Source organism: Rattus norvegicus, chromosome 1 (assembly GCF_021556685.1).
Source record: "Rattus norvegicus strain SHRSP/BbbUtx chromosome 1, alternate assembly SHRSP_T2T, whole genome shotgun sequence".
Taxonomy (NCBI): domain Eukaryota; kingdom Metazoa; phylum Chordata; class Mammalia; order Rodentia; family Muridae; genus Rattus; species Rattus norvegicus.
The window spans coordinates 108848560-108867896 of NC_141534.1; the positions used below are offsets into that span (position 1 = coordinate 108848560).

General features: G+C 46.2%; 2 protein-coding genes across 10 annotated transcripts in view; one reads left to right on the plus strand and one right to left on the minus strand.

The window, feature by feature from the left end:
• The window catches only part of Ptpn5 (protein tyrosine phosphatase, non-receptor type 5), a 60070-nt gene that overhangs the window by 18909 nt on the left and 21824 nt on the right, over positions 1-19337 (minus strand).
• Positions 1-19337, plus strand: part of LOC147996806 (uncharacterized) — a 51181-nt gene that overhangs the window by 12034 nt on the left and 19810 nt on the right. The gene's annotated exons all lie outside the window — the stretch shown is intronic.

Below are 19337 nucleotides of genomic sequence, written 5' to 3' on the forward strand. Positions count from 1 at the left end.
ATGTCAGTCGTGGGGGGAGGAGAGAACAGGTGATTTTATTTACATATCTTAAATTCCTATCTGTCTGTCTATCTATCTATCTATCTATCTATCTATCTATCATCTATCTGTCTGTCTATCTGTCTATCATCTATCTGTCTATCTATCTATCTATATATCTATTTATCATCTATCTGTATATCTATCTATCTATCTATCTATCTATCTATCTGTATATCTATTATCTATCATCTATCTGTATATCTATCTGTCTGTCTATTTATCATCTATCTGTATATCTATCATCTATTTATCATCTATCTATCATCTATCTGTATATCTGTCTGTCTGTCTATCTATCTGTCTATCATTTATCATCTATCTGTCTGTCTATCTCTATCTATCTATCTATCTATCTATCTATCTATCTATCTATCTATCATCTATCTATCTGTATATCTGTCTATCTGTCTATCATCTATCTGTCTATATCTATCTATCTATCTATCTATCTATCTATCTTCTATCTATCTGTATATCTGTCTGTCTATCTATCTGTCTGTCTATATCTATCTATCTATCTATCTATCTATCTATCTATCTATCTATCTTCTGGCAACATATTTGAAGCAAGTAAGACATTCTTAAAAAGAAATAACAATTCTGAGGTCAGGTCTGATGGATCCTCATTAGTACTCTCAAGTTTCAGGCTCCGACCCCATCCACACTTAGAAGTGTGGGATATAGAGAGTGCCAGTATACAGAGCTCTGCACCTAACATAACAGCAACTCAGAGGGCTGGCAAGCCCCTCTGAGAACCTGTGGTCATTACATTTGCATATAGGAGGTGACAGACTAACCACGTGTATATGATAGGGCCCTGAGTGGAGATCTTGGAGACAAAGGTGGTGGTTCTACATATTATTTTCCCTCTGAGACAGAGTCTCATGTCTTACCAGTTGGTTGCAAACTTGGGCTGAGGATGAACTTGAACTGCTAATCCTCCTGCTTCTACCTCTCAAGTGCTGGGGTGATAGACGTGTGCTACTGCACCTGGTTTTGTGTGGTGCTGGGATCAAGCCCAGGTCTTTGTGCATGCTAAGGGGGCATTCTGTTAGCTGGACCATATAACTTTAGCTCAAGGCTCTGCATTTAAAGAAAAAGTCTCTGGGGGTTCTGATGAACCAAATGATGAGATTTACCAGGCACCAAGCTGATAGACATCAGAGCAGAGTTTACATAGAGTCATTTTCTGGGGCTCTAGATGACTCAGTGTGTTAAGGTCCTTGCTACACAACTTGGTAACCTGGGTTTGATCCCTGGAACCTACATAAAGGTGGAAGGAGAGAATCAATTTGATGAAGTTGTCCTCTGATCTTCACACGTGTCATGACATGTGTGACTCCCTCCCCCCCAATCTCTCTCTCCCCCTACATTAAAGATATGAACATTTTTAAAAATTGGGGACCAAAAAGATGGCTCAGTGGCTAAGAACACTCACTATTCTTTCAGAGGACCAGAGTTTAGTCCCCAGCCCCTACAGTAGGAGGTTCATAACTACCTGTAATTCTAGCTGCAGATCTGATATGTATACTTCTGGACTCTGCAGGTACCACACGCATGAATGTTAATATGTATACAGAGCCACACACATATGCATAAAATAAAACAAAATATTTTTACATTAAAAAATTATTTTCTGGACAGAAATGATCAGATGGACTACACCATTGAACACACACTGTATTGCTCATATAATCCATAGACCTCCAATTAAGACGGTCCGATTTCCACCGGTGGGCAGTGGGGATCCCTGATAGAAAGCGGTAGAAATCGCAGATATGGAGAACTGTGCTGGGATCCCATCCCTGACTTTAGCGTCTGCTCATCTGTGTGTGAATCCAGTGCATACTTATTTACATGCCAAGAGCTTGGCCACGAGGGTTCACTTCCCTGCCATCTAGTAAGGGTTTGCTGTGTATCTGCTTTGCCAAGAACTGGGCCAGGCTCTGGGAATTTAGCAGTGAACAAGCAGTCCTGCCCATGAAGATTCGTGGGTCCAGGCCCATTAGTCCTCTTGGCTATTGTCCGTCTTCTAGAGATAATGCCACTCCTTATCCCCACTGCCTTCCCTTTCACTCACTATCATGTTCTGGGAAAGGTGACATCACCTCCCTGGGCTGGCTGTGCTGTTCCCAAAGTAGTTGCACTGGCCTCTCTGTGACAGATGCTATCATTAAGCGCCATTTGTCAGGGAGAGGCAGATGCCTGCATGGAGAGTTAGCTTCAGTAGTTCACAGTAAGGTAGCTGCTTGCTATACGTGAAACCGCCACTCAGAGGCTTTGATATTAGGTTTTTGACAGGCCTTAGATTTGAACCCAAGGCTTCCTGACACTAGGGGATGGTTTCTTTTTGCCATATGACTTCTTGGGAAAGGGTCGCTGCAGCACAGGTAGGGAGGAGGATAGTGAGAGCTTGGAGGCCCTAGCCATGTAGGAACCTCGAACCCTGTCAGCTGTCCTGCGCATGACATTTGGCAGATGGATCCTGGGGTATTGAGTGGTTGGAGGGACGGAGAAGAGCGACTGAGAGGCAGGATCAGTAACCCAGGTGAAACTTATGCAATTCAGGGTAAAGAGTGAAGGCAAATAGGCTTCGGGTGTCATCTGGAGCATTCGAGGACAAGCTGATTCCTCTCTCGTACCTCTCAAATCACACCACTCAGTTCTGCAGGGCTGCCGCCCCGGGGGGCTGGTGCAGTGGAGCTGGAGAGAGCCACGGAGGCTCCCCAGTGACTCATCTGTCTGCTTCCAGCGGCAGCCCACCCTAACTGGAGCTGAAGCCTGGTTCAACCTGTTCCTGTTCCTGTGTGGAAGGAGATTGTCCCATTCAGTTTTTCTTCGTTCTCAGAGTGGCCAGGAGTGACTGCCCAGCCAAGGGTGAGCTACCGCTCACAGGAGACCGTTGGCCACCTGAGCATGGCACTTAGTCCTGTTCAGGTTTCCAAAGCCATTGACTATCCAGGCAGGGGCAATTCAAGGGAGGGATATCTGGCTCGACCTGCTAATTTCTCTAAAAAGACTGAGGGACAACTTGGGGACAATAGGTAGCTAAGTGGCAAAACATGGGGGGATGTCTGCTACCCCAAGCATTATGAGCAGCCCTCCTCCACCCCTTTAAGATAGCATTTCCTATAGTCCAAGCTGGCTTTGAACTCTTCATGTAGTCAAGGATGATCTTTGACTCCTGACCTTCCTGTCCTCACTTCCTGGACTCTCAGATTACAGGTGGGAGCCACCATGCTGAGCTTCTGGGAACAGACTGAGTGTTTACCACAAGCTGGTGCAGCTCCCAAAGCTTTATGAGTATTGCCTCTCGGCCCCTCCTAACAACTTAGGAAATAGAGTGATGTGTATGCTCGAGTGCGTGTGTGTGTGTGTGTGTGTGTGTGTGTGTGTGTGTGTGTGTGTGTGTGTGTACAGTCATACATGCCAATACCAGCCAGCAGGGTTCTAGGAGCACCAGGAATACTGGTAAAAAAAAAAAATTCCGGCTCCTCTCTGCAAAGGAATGGGCAGTAGATGGAGGATTCTGGGAAAGTGTCCTGGCTCCTGACAGCTCCTCTGCCCCATCAGTCCTGCTAGCCAGTGAACACTAAGACTGAGAAATCCATAGACGGTGAAGCAGGACTACCAGTGCCTGGGGAAGGAGCAAGTCTATGCTGGACAGTAAGCTGGCTGACGGCAGGGCGTACGTCTTGCATTTGTGTGTACTGTGTAGACGCTAGAGGCCAACCTCTGGTGTTCCTCAGGCGCTGTCTATCTTCTTTTAGAGGCAAGGCCTCACCGATTAGTCTAGATTGGTTGGCCAGTGAGCTCCCTGGACCCTCCTGTTTCTTCTTCTCCCAGGAGTGGGGTAATGGTAGATTGTGAGCACATGATGCCATACTTCTTTAAAGTTTGTTTTTGTGATACTAGGGATCCAAATTCAGGTCTTTGTACTTACACAACAAGCATTTTCCAGAGTGAGCCATCTCTCCAGCCCCACCACCCACATCCTATTCATCTCTCTGCTTCTTCAGCAGGCAGGATGGGGTAGAACAGGAAAACTATTTTTGGCGTGAGAAGATTCTGGACCAGAATGCAGGTGCTCACCATTTTCAGCCCCGTGACTTGGGCAAGGTGTGAAACCCCTCTGTGGTTGTTACAAGAGTAAATCCCCCACTGTCCCTTCATCAATAGGTGGGGTCTCTGCCTCCATCCCAGGCAGAAGGGATGCCATGTGCAGGATTTCCAGGCTGGGGATGGACATCCTATGGGTGCTTGCTGGCTTCTTGTAGGAAATTTGGCTACCCGTGGAGAGAGACTTCACTGACCTCTTTACAAGCATTAAATGAGTCCTCCAATGGCTGCATGGCAGAGGTAATGGGACTGTTCTATTACAGTTCAGAAAGAAGAAAGATGCCCCAAGAAGGGACCTCCCTAAAGCCATTGCATGAGTGGAAGGTTCAGGACCCAGACCCAGGAGGCCTGGTGCATCAGTCCTCCTATCCTGGTTCCGTTTACCACCCTAGGCTACTGCTGCTGCTGCATTTGCCTCTCCAGGACACAGAGGGCAGGTTTGGACCAGGCTTCTCTAGGCACAGTCAATTACACTTAGTGGGCAGGCTTTTCTAGTTAGGAGGCTCTTAAAGTATAACTGGGGCCATGATGGAGAGAAGGATTTGGAGGTCAAAGGTATACACTGCTTAGTCTGCAGTGGGCACACGGACTGATCACTGCTCACAGACAGCAGAGAGTCTGCTCTTTGGAAGAGGGTCTGATGGGAGACTCAAGGCAGGCAGACTCCCAGGGAACTTGAAGTAGCCCTAAGGCCAAAACTAGTCTGTCTTCTTGGCAGGCAGCTTATTGTAATGGCTAGAAGCCTAAAGATTTAAAGTCCTACGATTGAGAGAGACCTAGCTTTGTCATTTGCTACATGTATGACCCTGGATAAGCACAGTGACTGAGTGACAATCCTCTAGAAAACGGTTGTACAAACACTATCTCATAGGACTTTTAGGCTACCCTGAGGTAAAAACACACAAATGCCTAGCAGATCACGAATGCTCCGTAGATGGTAGCCAGAGGTAAGCAATGAAGTGGGTGAGAGGTGGGGTAGGGAGGTGGGCTGAGGTAAGGACATCCTGTTCGTCAACCAGCTGGGCCTCCGGGAGGACAATGAGTGCCCCACCTGGATGTGGGCTGGGGCTTTGAGACTGCTGGCTGAGAGCTGGGGTCAGAATGGTCCTGGACAGGGGGGGTTCAGGGAAACAGGGAGGCTTTGTCTCTGCCGGTTAATTAAATCCAGAAGGCTAACACGCTCTCAAAACAAAATGCAACTCAAGTACGCTTTGCACAGGATATAATGGAATGGTTCCGTGTGAAACTGCAAACAGCTATGCAGCTGTTCACAAAGGCCCAGTACTCCATGCTTCTCTGGAGTGGAGGCTCCAAACTATGAGGGTAAAAAGCTCCAGTGAGACTCTATGGCTGCATTCTCTGTGCCAGCCACCATGCTGAGAACCAAAGGAACAAACACCACAACCCCTGGGGTGATGGGGTACCAGGGACCCCCCATGGACCTAAGACCTAAGCAGGAAGACACATGGAAGATGAGGTTTCTTATTTGACCTTCGCATTCCCTGATGAGGAAATGAAGGTCCAGGGCATGAGAGTCTTTCTGTTTTATTTTTGAGACAGGGTCCTATATAAGCCTAAGAGTGGTCTTGAGCTCACCATGTAGCTGAGAATGACCTTGAACTCTGGTCCTTGACCTTGAACTGCCTCATGAGTGTTGGGATTACAGGTGTGCACCGCCACACCCTGGTTCTGAGGGCTGTCCCTCAATTCTGTCACGCTGCTCCCTCCTTATCGAGAGATAACAAAGAGATGCTGTATGGGGCATCCTGAGAGACTGCCTGAAGCCTCACAGCAGTGGCAGGCCACGGGCTAGCTTGGAGTTCTTCGGCAGTTTTGGCTAAATGACCTCAGAAATCCAAGCCCACGGCGGTCTATTGCTTTTATATTAGGATAAAGAGCAAACATCCTGACCGTGGCCAGTGGGAATGGTCCAGCACATCCTGGCTCTTCTGCATTTCCTTAGGCTCCACCTGCAACGCCTGCCTCCAGGTTGTCTGTTGAACTGGTCGGAAACCAGAGGGCGTGCTCCAAAACATAGTCTACACAGTCTCTGAGTATTCTAGTCTGCTTTACACTGCTGTGATAAACACTATGGCCAAAAGCAGCTCAAGGAGGAGAGGGTTTATTTCATTTTACAGTTTACAGTCCACTGTGGAGGGAGGCCAAGGCAGGAACCTGGAGATACAACCTGAGGTAGGTTTCACAGGCGCTGTATCGGGGCATCCTGAAGGACTGATATTGGCTATTGCTGCTGCTTATTTAGCTTGCTCCTGTGACTGGCTTACTTCTCCCTTTTTAAACAGTTTAGGACTACCTGCCTCGGGGTGGTACCGCCTAGAGTGGGCTGGGTCCTTCCACAATAATCACTGATCACATCACTCTACGGATTGGCCTACAGACAATCCGATGGAGACCGTCTCTCAACTGAGATTTCCTCTTCTCAGATGACTGGCTCTGGATTGTGTCAAGTTGACAAAAAAACAGACAGACAGACAGACAGACAGACAGACAAAACCAAACCTTCGCAGCTGTGTGCCCATATCAAGCCGAATGTACAGGGACATAAAGAGAGCATTTGCATCCGTTAGGAACAAAATATCAAGACAAGCATGACACCGTGCTGGAGCTTAGAATCACGTATAATACCGAGGAACAAATTGAGATCCAACCCAAGGCAGGAACACTTGACTCAGGAAGGAGTTACTGCCGAAGAAACTCAGTACAAGTTGAAAACATCCTAAGTAGGCATGCTTTTATCCCACTAGGCCTGCCAAAAGCAAGCTTAGCAATCAGGCAGAGCCTCCGTGATTTACTCTGCTGATCGGACTGACCAGAAGCCTCAGTTCACCGTGCAAGGACAGCATCCTGTTAGAGGGGAACAGTGTATGGCGCTAGCATAGAGAAAATTCAAAGTTCTGTTTCTACTGCTTCACCTTCAAGTCAGAGAGAACTTTAATTCCAACCATTGTAGGACACGGACTGTCTATTCAATATCCACAATTTAAAAATAGAGTATGAAGCGTTGAAATTATTCAGCAAGGGCAGGAATCAGAATGAACATTAAACATGTGAACTATGTTTAGAGGGCACAGCACAGAGAAAAGGAAGCAAGTTCAGGAAGCCAGACCGGGGCATCATGTGGATCACTGAAGACGCATGGCCCACAGTGCTGGAAATTCTCATTACCCTCCCCACCTCTAAGGAAACCAGAAACCAAACCACTGAACTAGAAATTGGTCCTGTGTCTAAAAAGAAAGGCAGGACAGATGGGGCCTTTTGTTCTGTCTCCTAAAGCTGGGGGAGCTGGAGAGAGATCCTGCTTGGGAATCAACACCTCCCAGTAGGAAAGGCTCATGGATCTGGTTGCAGCGTAGATGATGGCCAAGGAGCCTCTGAGTCTCCCTTTACCTGAGTGGGCTCATCAGCGTGACCTTGGAGTCCTTTTGTAGGTTTTCTACAAGGAAACAGGATGCCGTGTTTTGTTTTGTTTTGTTTTGTTTTGTTTTTTTTGCCAGCTGTCTCTACAGAGGTCTCATAGAATTAACCAGACCCCATGAGGATTCATGGGCTTGGGTAAGTCCTAGGTTTGGGGTCTTCCAACAAAGCAAGCAGGGGTAGGGGTTACCCCAAATCTACACTACTGTTTAATTAGTGTTTTGGAATGGTTCATTGGTGCATCCTAAGACTACGTCTCTTTGGATTATCAAGATTTAACTAAGCTAAAAGATGGACATTTTATATCATATTTTAAGGTCGATGACACACTAGCCCATATATACAATTATATAGAATTTAACTTGCGAGCTCTCTGCTCCCAAACCCCGTGGGAGAGAGACCTCACCGCCTGATCAGGTGGGCACTCCTGAGGCTGCAGAGCGGAGGAGACCACCAACACTGCCCACCCCTGCCCACATCCCTGGCCCAAGAGGCAACTGTATAAGGCCTCTGGGTTCCCATAGGGGAGGGCCCGGGAGCGGCAGGACCCCTGCGCCTGAGACACCGCCAGAACCTGAAGGAAACAGACCGGATAAACAGTTCTCTGCACCCAAATCCCGTGGGAGGGAGAGCTAAACCTTCAGAGAGGCGGACATGCCTGGGAAACCAGAAGAGACTGCACTCTGTGCACATCCAGACGCCAGAGGAAAACACCAAACGCCATCTGGAACCCTGGTGCATGGAGGCTCCCGGAAAGAGCGGCGCATATCTTCCTGGTTGCTGCCGCCGCGGAGAGGACTTAGGCAGTACCCCATGAGCAAACTTGAGCCTTGGAACCACAAGTAGGACCAACGTTTCCCCTGCAAGAAACCTGCCTGGTGAACTCAAGACACAGGCCCACAGGAACAGCTGAAGACCTGTAGAGAGGAAAAACTACACGCCCGAAAGCAGAACACTCTGTCCCCATAACTGGCTGAAAGAAAACAGGAAAACAGGTCTACAGCACTCCTGACACACAGGCTTATAGGACAGTCTAGCCACGGTCAGAAATAGCAGAACAAAGTAACACTAGAGATAATCTGATGGCGAGAGGCAAGCGCAGGAACCCAAGCAACAGAAACCAAGACTACATGGCATCATCGGAGCCCAATTCTCCCACCAAAGCAAACACGGAATATCCAAACACACCAGAAAAGCAAGATCTAGTTTCAAAATCATATTTGATCATGATGCTGGAGGACTTCAAGAAAGACATAAAGAACTCCCTTAGAGAACAAGTAGAAGTCTACAGAGAGGAATCGCAAAAATCCCTGAAAGAATTCCAGGAAAACACAATCAAACAGTTGAAGGAATTTAAAATGGAAATAGAAGCAATCAAGAAAGAACACATGGAAACAACCCTGGACATAGAAAATCAAAAGAAAAGACAAGGAGCTGTAGATACAAGCTTCACCAACAGAATACAAGAGATGGAAGAGAGAATCTCGGGAGCAGAAGATTCCATAGAAATCATTGACTCAACTGTCAAAGATAATGTAAAGCAGAAAAAGCTACTGGTCCAAAACATACAGGAAATCCAGGACTCAATGAGAAGATCAAACCTAAGGATAATAGGTATAGAAGAGAGTGAAGACTCCCAGCTCAAAGGACCAGTAAATATCTTCAACAAAATCATAGAAGAAAACTTCCCTAACCTAAAAAAAGAGATACCCATAGGCATACAAGAAGCCTACAGAACTCCAAATAGATTGGACCAGAAAAGAAACACCTCCCGTCACATAATTGTCAAAACACCAAATGCACAAAATAAAGAAAGAATATTAAAAGCAGTAAGGGAAAAAGGTCAAGTAACATATAAAGGCAGACCTATCAGAATCACACCAGACTTTTCGCCAGAAACTATGAAGGCCAGAAGATCCTGGACAGATGTCATACAGACCCTAAGAGAACACAAATGCCAGCCCAGGTTACTGTATCCTGCAAAACTCTCAATTAACATAGATGGAGAAACCAAGATATTCCATGACAAAACCAAATTTACACAATATCGTTCTACAAATCCAGCACTACAAAGGATAAAAAAGGGTAAAGCCTAACATAAGGAGGCAAGCTATACTCTAGAAGAAGCAAGAAACTAATCATCTTGGCAACAAAACAAAGAGAAGAAAAGCACACAAACATAACCTCACATCCAAATATGAATATAACAGGAAGCAATAATCACTATTCCTTAATATCTCTCAACATCAATGGCCTCAATTCCCCAATAAAAAGACATAGATTAACAAACTGGATACGCAATGAGGACCCTGCATTCTGCTGCCTACAGGAAACACACCTCAGAGACAAAGACAGACACTACCTCAGAGTGAAAGGCTGGAAAACAACTTTCCAAGCAAATGGTCAGAAGAAGCAAGCTGGAGTAGCCATTCTAATATCAAATAAAATCATTTTTCAATTAAAAGTCATCAAAAAAGATAAGGAAGGACACTTCATATTCATCAAAGGAAAAATCCACCAAGATGAACTCTCAATCCTCATCTTCGGTTGGTTTATATACAAGTGTGCAATTTCTAGGCTTGAAAGTAAACTGATGCTATCTGGTGCTGGATAGAGGAGCCTTATTTTTTATTATGGCAGCTTGCTATTTTTGTAACATGGTGATTTGGTTGAACACAATAAAGTACAGTAGTAACGGAAAAAAAAAGAAAAAAAAGAATTTAACTTGCAAATTGAACATTGAAAGATATAAAAAAGGAAGCATACTGAAATATTCTAGTGGGTTGAAAGGAAGCTGGATGGAGGGTGATATATTAAGCTTTATTAAAACCTTTTCCAATTTAATTATTCATCTTTTAAGCAATATAGCAGACAGCCCCCAAGGTGGCCTTCATTGATCCTGCCTCCTGGTATTCATAACCCTGTGCAGTTTCTTCCACATGGTAACCATGTTAGGCTCTGTGGCCAAAAGTACACAGCAGAAGTGAGGGCATGTCACTTCTATGATTAGGTTAGAAGAGGCTGTGACTCCCATCTGGGGCGCTTTCTCCTACGTGGCATGCTCTCTGGAGTCACCCACACTGGGGGAATCAATGTCCTTATTGGGTCGCTGTGGAAGGGTCGATTGGAGAGGAACCAAGACCAACAGGCTGCAAGGATAGAAGGCATGTTAACAGCTGTGGGTGGATTTAGATAAAGCAGATGTTGGGCCTCTGTTAAGTTTTGAGATTGGTGTACAGTGGCCAACATTTTGAGATGTTCTGAAAGGCTAAGCCAGAACCATAAGCCCTTTAAATCATCCCAGGGCTCCTGAATTAAAAACACAGTAAGATAATGAATGTTGGGGTTGGGGATTTAGCTCAGCGGTAGAGCGCTTGCCTAGCAAGCACAAGGCCCTGGGTTCAGTCCCCAGCTCCGGAAAAAAGAAAAAAAAAAAGATAATGAATGTTTTAATCTGTAAAGATTTTGGAAACTTCTGCCACAAAATTTGCCTAACACAGGCAGCCCTACCCCTTTTTGAGATGACAACATGCTGGACTTACATCCTTTTGGCTGGGTGTGGCTATGGTGAGTGTGACTATGGTGGGCCTTGCTGCTGGGCTCTAGGACCATTGGTGTGGGCTGGTAGAGGGTAGAACTGGGTTATGTGGACAGAAGAAGTGCAATTCCAAATGGCCTTTTTGTGGAGAAATGGTCTTTTAAAAAATTCTGTTTTTAATTAATTAAGTACCCTTTTTTTGAGTATATGTTTGCCAGGGCATATATGTACGGGAGTCAGAGGACACCTTGCAGGAGTGGTCTCTCTTTCTACCATGTAGTTCCCAGGGATTGAATTTAGGTCATGAGATTTGGCCGAGAGCACCTTAACCTGACAATCTAATTTGCTGGATCAGAGATGGCCTGTTTTAAGCAAGGCGATAGTCAACTGGAATTTGGCAAAAAAGGACAATCTTTCTTTCTTTCTTTTTTTTTTTTTGCATGGGAATGAAGACATAAAGAAATTTTTATTTTTATATATTCCTCTCGTAAAATAATTTTAATATAGGCATTCACAAACTTGAATTTGTTCAACATGCTCATAAGAAGAAACTCAACAACAACAATAACAGTACCCACTTATGACCACCAGAGACAAAATGTTTTCTATAGTATTGTACATAATTTACTAAAAATTATTAACCAGCTGATGAGATGATCAATATTAGCTTTTCTTTTTCTTTTTTGTTTTTTTTAAATTTATTTAATACTTAATAATAATTCTTTGGTTTCCGGGCAAACATCCCCCTCCCCCCTCCCCTTCCTTATGGGTGTTCCCCTCCCCATCCTCCCCCCATTGCCGCCCTCCCCCCAACAGTCTAGTTCACTGGGGGTTCAGTCTTAGCAGGACCCAGGGCTTCCCCTTCCACTGGTGCTCTTACTAGGATATTCATTGCTACCTATGAGGTCAGAGTCCAGGGTCAGTCCATGTATAGTCTTTAGGTAGTGGCTTAGTCCCTGGAAGCTCTGGTTGCTTGGCATTGTTGTACATATGGGGTCTCGAGCCCCTTCAAGCTCTTCCAGTTCTTTCTCTGATTCCTTCAATGGGGGTCCTATTCTCAGTTCAGTGGTTTGCTGCTGGCATTCGCCTCTGTATTTGCTGTATTCTGGCTGTAAGGACAATCTTTCTTAACATTCAGAGCCAGCCACAGCCTAAGTGGGGGCGGGCAGATGTTTAGAGCTGTGCTATGATTTGATCAGGATCCCAAGCTTTCAAAGGAAGAGCCCAGATTCATATCCGGGTCTGACAATCAGAGAACCGGTAAAGTGAATAGACTCTGCTTTACAAGCTCCACAGCCACACCAACTCACTGCGGCCTCAAAACTGCTGTGGGAAGACCAGGTTCCCCATTCCCCAGTGCAGGAGAGTGACCTGAGGCCTGGGGTGGTACAGGGTCTCATAGCTCCTGGCCCAGCTATGAGAGTGATGTCCAGCATCTGGGCAGATGTGCTCAGCACTGCCATCACGCCAGGAAGATGGCTCTTGGTTTGGCCTCGTGTTTGAATAACTCTGCTTTCCTCTTTTACTAGGTACCCCTCTCACAAGTGAGGGGTCCATGAGGCCAAGAAGACATTTGTTTCCCCTTTCCTACCCAAATCCAAAGGATCTCTGTATGTGCTGGCCTGAGTCTGGTTCTCTCTTGTCTCCTGATGAGCAACAAACTGCCGTGTGCACCTCTACTTTGCAGAAGGTGCGTTTGGAGCTCAGATGCGTGGGCCAGACCGACCCTGCACATGAGTGTGTGTGAGCATCCTTGCAGGGATGGAGCCTGCTGGGCTAGTTTTGGTTTTCTCCAAACCTTGAATCTTAATGCAGAATGCCAAAGAGTCATAATTATCTCCTGCCTTAACTTACGAACCTGGCTTTCCAACTCCTTACCTTATAGTCTAGGTAGAAGGATGCAAAAAATTACATTTCAAAAGTTATTGGCTCTCTTTCCAAGTTGAAATTATTCTGATGTAGCACACAGTGGCCTTACAAGTGTTGGGGATGAGTCTGCACACAGCCATGTTCTTTACAGGCAGGGAGAAAAGCCAAAGACTTAAGCTGTGCAGAAGTGCGTAGTTGAAGTGAGGAAAGGCTTGGAAAAACAATGGGGTGGGAAATGGGAGAAAGGAGTTGATATTTAAGAAAGAAACGAGTGTAAGAGGAGCAGAGGAGGTGATGAACAATGCTATGGCCGACCAAGGTGGTGTAGATTCCTGAACTTGGTCCATCAAGAGGAATCATGTTTCTTCCTTTACATGAATCTGGGCTCAGAGTACGGCTAGCTTGGATCAGTAAATCAAAGAAATACTATAGTTTCTGAGGCTTAGGAAATAGGAAGCTTCAATTTGCACCCTATGGAGACTCTAAGGAGTCTTAGAAGTCAGCTGCTATATAAGAAGTCCGTGTCCTCATGACTACCATGCTGTGAGGTAACCCAAGCTAACGAAAGAGAGAATGAAGCCACGTGGCAGAGAGTGAGGCACCAGGTGCATAAGAAAAGGCTTCTTGAACATTGCTCCCTGCTCAGCAGCGGGGGAGGACAGCCCAGTGGATTACCTCAGCTAATGTGGAACAGAAGGCTCTTGAACGGTCCTTTAGCTTTTGAGCAGGGGAGATGGTCTCTGTTTGAAGTCACTAAGTTTTGAGACGGTTTAGAAGGCAGGGATAGCTAACTAAAACAGATGCTGAGATCTGTAAAGAAGAAATAAGAGGAGGTTGGACAGGCACATTTACATTTATAAATATATTCTTTATAAAGAATATATTGAGAGCTATGGTGGCTCGACACTGGACAAAAAAAGGAGACCCTCTGTCCCCACACATCTTGGGAATGTGATGAATTCTCACCTATCTCAGTGGGCTTTGGCATCAGTCTCTGTGGAGGCAGCATCTGCTGAGACTCTTTTCAGTGTCTCTGCAGATCCAGGTAACTCCCTATGAGATCATAGTCTTGTCCACCCCTGTGAAGGAGACAGGACAGAGGTTGTCCTCTTGCCGATGCTGGTCCCTTTCCTACCTGACTTTACAAGCAATGATACTCTTGTCTGAGGCTATTTTAGCTCTGTGAACTCTCAGGCCTCTGGTCGACAGTCATGGAAGCTATGTTGCTGAAATACTGGCCATAACTTGAAGTTTGAGCTCTGGAGCAGGCTTATAAAAGAAAGATTTTTTTTTTGTTTATGCTCCATATCCTGGAAGAACCATCATCATTATTAGCTACTATTTACAGAGTATCATGCCAAAAACATTTTCAATCTATTAAGTCATTAATTACCTTCACCTTATATCTTATATCTATCACCATCTGTAGTTTAGAGAATAGAATTTTGAGGCCAAATCAGATGATTTATTTAAGGCTATGGTGTCAGTTAGTGGCACAGCTGAAACATGAACCCAGGTCTGTCTACCTCCCCAAAGCACTTTGGGGCTTAGTCTCTTGGGTTCCTGCTCTCATTTCTGTCCTGGTGTCAGGAAATAGTTAAGCTCTACCACTGCCGACTAGTGGATACCTGGCCAGGGCCTCTTCTCCAGGCAATGGCATTATAAAATGTCACTTCATTAGTATCTTAGTACGTTCTAACAGTGTTTTGTTTATAATGGCTCAAAGGCTCAAGTTATCAGTCAGCGTTAGCATCTCTAAATGCATTAGAAGTCCTAAATGAAAACAGAAGCATCAATCTAATAAATCAATCTAATAAAGAAATAAAAACCATCAGAATGGGGTTAGGGGTCACTGCAGAGTTAGGATAACCAAGCCTTCATTAATACAGGCCTCAATCTCTTCTATTCCATAAAGTGGCACCCAGGATAAGCAACTGCTTCTTGTTGAGACCAAGACAGATTCCCTTGCTGCAGATGATAATCCACTGAACATTGGTCAGTCTACATATAGAGTACTGTGCCTAGTGCTAGGCTGGGACCTGCCTTCAAGTTATAAAGACTAAAGCTGGAAGCAGGGCTCATATCTACCAGCCAAAGAAGTCATCTCTGTCCCTACCCAAAGGACAAGTTCCAGGCCTTTCTCCGTTCACTTGAAACCTTGTGTAAACTCAGTTGAACATCAAACACTTAACTCTTGGGGTAGCTGGGATGGTCATGACTCTCTAGTCAGCTATAGGGCCTCTCTGGGGTACCTTGGTCTTAAGAGCAACATCATTCTTAGACGTGGAACTTGCATTTCCTCTCATTAGGCCACACCAATCTTCTAGGGAAATAATTCACAAGGTCCAGGTACCCAGGCACCTACCTGGTGTCCATGCTTTCTTCTCAGGGAGTAACTCTAATGATGAGGTCTTCAGAATCCCCTTCTACCATGACCCGATGCCTACAAGGTTTTCCCCTCAGGAGCATCATGTTGACGGTATATACTGATTGAGGTGAGCTGTGGACCATGATTGGTTATACAGGGTGATGGGCCTATATGCACCCTTACAGTAAGAGACTGACTATCAGGCCGTATACCGTTAGAGGCCTCACTCGTGATCCAGCCTCAGTTCTTGTAAATCTTAGGAGTCAGCTTGCCCATGAGTCTGCCTGTTGGAGGCACTGAAAACAAGACTTAGTGATGTCACTCGATTGCATGGCCTGCGAGTCACCAGCGTCAGCGTTCTCTACCCCCTGTGTACCCTAAGGAAGTAGTTGGACTTGAGGCAGGGCCATGGCAATGCTGGCTGGGGGAAGGAACCGAGGGCCCAGCATCAGCAGTGTTATTTGCTTTCATGCAAATGTGAACACCTACACGCTCAAGAGCGGGGAGTGTGGGTTTGCACGTACCGATGCGTTTGGGTGACTGCAAGCAAGAAAAGCGAGCACTCAAGGGGAGTGGAAGAGTGGAGAGTGACCACGTGAAGAGGAGTGTGTGTGTGTGTGTGTGTGTGTGTGTGTGTGTGTGTGTGTGTAAGAAAAGACGCCTGCGTAAGCATAGAGTGACAGATCTACACCAAGTGCCAACCGTGATCCCTGAAACCAAGAGTGGCCTAATGTCTGGGAAAGGACAGGGGATGCAGGGGAAGGAGTGTGTGTTCTGATCTTTATTTACATATAGGGGGTCATGGTGTAGTCCCAGGAGAGACTGAGAGAGTGAGGGAGCTGTTGTGTCTTTCAGTTGCCAGGGAGCTTGTATGGTGACTGAAGGCATACGTCACTGCGGAGCTAAGGGGGCTGAGCGTGCGAGAAGAAGGAGACATGGCAGGTGTGTGTCCTCCAGAGGTGCATGTCCACCCCCACAGGGCCCTGTGAGTCTGAGGCGGGCCACGTGCTTGGGTGACTGTGTGGGCATGTGCGTGAGCATGCGGCTGTGTCAAATGAGAAGAAACACAAGCGTGTGAGCGCACGTGGGATTCACCCTGGAGGGTGTGAGCAGCCTACCCACCCACTTTGAAGGCAGCTGTGGGCTTCCTGGATTGCTGGTGATGTCTAAAGACATCTTCACTCCAGGGAGCATTATCTAAGAGGTCTATATGACCTCCCTCATGCTGGCTCTGGTCCGGGTGACCGAGGCTCTGAGTGTTCGCCATGTCACTCCACTCTGAAGTTTGTGTGGGAATGGATGAGTCACCCGGCCTGGCTGGCCCTCACTCTGCCTGTATCTTGCCCAGCAGGGAAGGCAGTAGGGAGGGAGAGAGACTACTTAGGGCTGTGTTCTTATACCATCGCTATCATTACGCGATCGCTCACAGTGTCTGTGGGCGCTTCCAGAGGCCCAGCACCCCAGTGCTTTTGGCCTCTGTGTGTTCATCTGTTTTATGTCCAGGTTGCCATCTAGGTCAGCAAATCTGGATGACCAGCCTTTGTGGCAATATATTTCACATCAGGATCAGGGCCAATCAGCATGCTCAACCACTTCCGGTGCTTTCCCACCTCCCTCTGCTTAGCTTTCATCTTTTTCTACGGCCATTTCTACTCTTTGTCCGTGGTCTGCCCCTCCTTATTTGTTATCTATTTCCCGTTTACAGCGAATGCTTATGAATGATCTCAGCTCTCTGTTAATTCACTGAGCCCCCCGACAATCCTGTATGGCACCGAAGATTAATCTTTTTAAAATGTTTCATTAAAAATTATTTTATGCGAATTGCTATCTGGCCTATCATGTATGTCTCTGTGAGGGTGTTGGGTCCCCTGAAGTTGATGGCTGTGAGCTGCTGTGTGGGGGTTGGAAAATGACTGCAGCTCCCCTGGAAGAGCAGCCAGTGCTCTTAGCTGCTGAGCCATCTCTTTAGTGCGCAGAGATTAATCTTGATACTTTATAGACAGCAGATCCAGGAAGGCAAAGTTATGCTCTCTCTGACGAGTGAGTGCGCCAGATTTATGACCAGAATCCCACTCCTTCTCCTTTAAATTAATTTATTTGATGTATATGAGTTTTTGTTTGCATGTATCTCTATACACTACACGCCTGCAGGATTCATGGAGTAACTGGAGATACAGACGATTTGTGAGCCTCCATGTGGTTGCTGGGAATTGAACCTGGACCCTCTGGAAGAACAGCCAGTGCTCTTAACAGATTAATCATCTCTCCGGACCTGAGGCCCCACTCTTAAGACATAATAAAGTCTTCAGTGGTAGGTGCTTTCTCAGTTTAGCTTTCTATTGGATCTCCTGAAACTATTACAGTGCCAGTCACATGTCGGTGCTCAGTTAATGGTGGATAGATGAAGACGCAGCTGAATAAATGCCGGGCATGGAGGACACAGAAATGAGACAGAGTGGGCCTTGCCTTGAAGAGCTCATGGTCCCCAAAAGAGAAATAATCATTACAATACCATATCTGTCTGTCATCATGGGTGTCTAGGGGGCACACACCTTCCTGGCCCTTGGCAGATAGGGCTTTCCAGAAGCAGGACACAAAGGGAGACAGGCACAGTGACACTGCCTAAGTCCTCCCTGGGGACCAACATCCCTTCACTCGTTCTCACTCGATCTACAGACAACACTGCCTCTGTGGAGGCAATGGAGGTAGACCAGGGCAGTGGTGAGGTCGTTGACTCAGGAATTCCCTTACCAAGCATCAACCAGCTGAGGGAATTTGGGGAGAAAGCCCATTTCTCTGGGCCTGGGTCCTGCCATCTGTAAGGTGGGGGCAGGAAATGATACCAACTTCCTGAGTATTGCATAAGGCAGGCACTGTGCCAGCTTCAATGGAGATGACTAATCTCCTCTTCCATTCCACATTGTTTGCCGGCTCTGGGGGAGGAGAGTTAGAATTAAACATATTGTGCTTCTTACTGTAACCTCTCTCTGCTGTGGCTTTGTCCCATTTTCCAGAATTGGGCCGGCACAGAACTTGTCTATGAACCTTCATTAAGGTAGGGACCATGTTTCATCTACCACTATGTCCCAGCACCCAATCCAGTACCTGAGACATGGTAGGTACTCAGTAAGGAAGTGAACCAAGGAGTGGGTCACATCTATTTACTTCCCCAGGACCTTTGTGAAGATGAATATTCATGTTGCTGTCCTTTCTATTTTCAGATGATGGACTGGAGGCAGGTCCAGCAAGGTTAAATGATTCGCCCATAAATACACAGCCTGTAAATAGCATAGCCAGACTCAAATGCCAAGCCCCATGCTCTTCCCTTCACACTGTGCTCCTCCCTGGGTTCCTATACATTATGTCCTACTTTCCGTGGATATTTTCTGGCCAGTGGGGTCATCTCTGGTTGTAGAATCATCTCTAAATTCTATGACTCATATCTGAATCACAGAAGTGTTTAATAGTTGAAAGAGACTTTGATGTCACTGAGATCTCCCACCCACTGTGGAAATTTCCTCTCCATTGCTTATCTTCCAGCACTTGATTGCCTCCAGTGATGGGACACTCATTTTCCTCCTTCTGGAATCATCAGTTTTACCTCAGGACCACCCTGAAAGTCAGGAAGCTAAGTTCTCCATCCCGTGGGGCCAGATCTTTCATGCCTATATGTTGGGCTTATGCCATCACGATAAACTGTGCAGGATGGATCTGCCACCCCCTTTCACCCCAGCACACAGTGGCCCTTCAGCTTTCATATTCCTTCAGACAATTCTTTCTTTCCAACGAGCTCCTCTGGTCCCCACCAGGATGTCTTTTATGAGCTGCATCTAACTAGGAGATCATGGTAGGCAATGGTGCCCCTACAGGATAAGGGCAAACTGCAGTAAAGGCTCAGGCTGCTAGAAGAGCTTCAGGGACATGGGGACGGGTGGCATTGGATGCTGTCATTGCTTATTTTGAAGC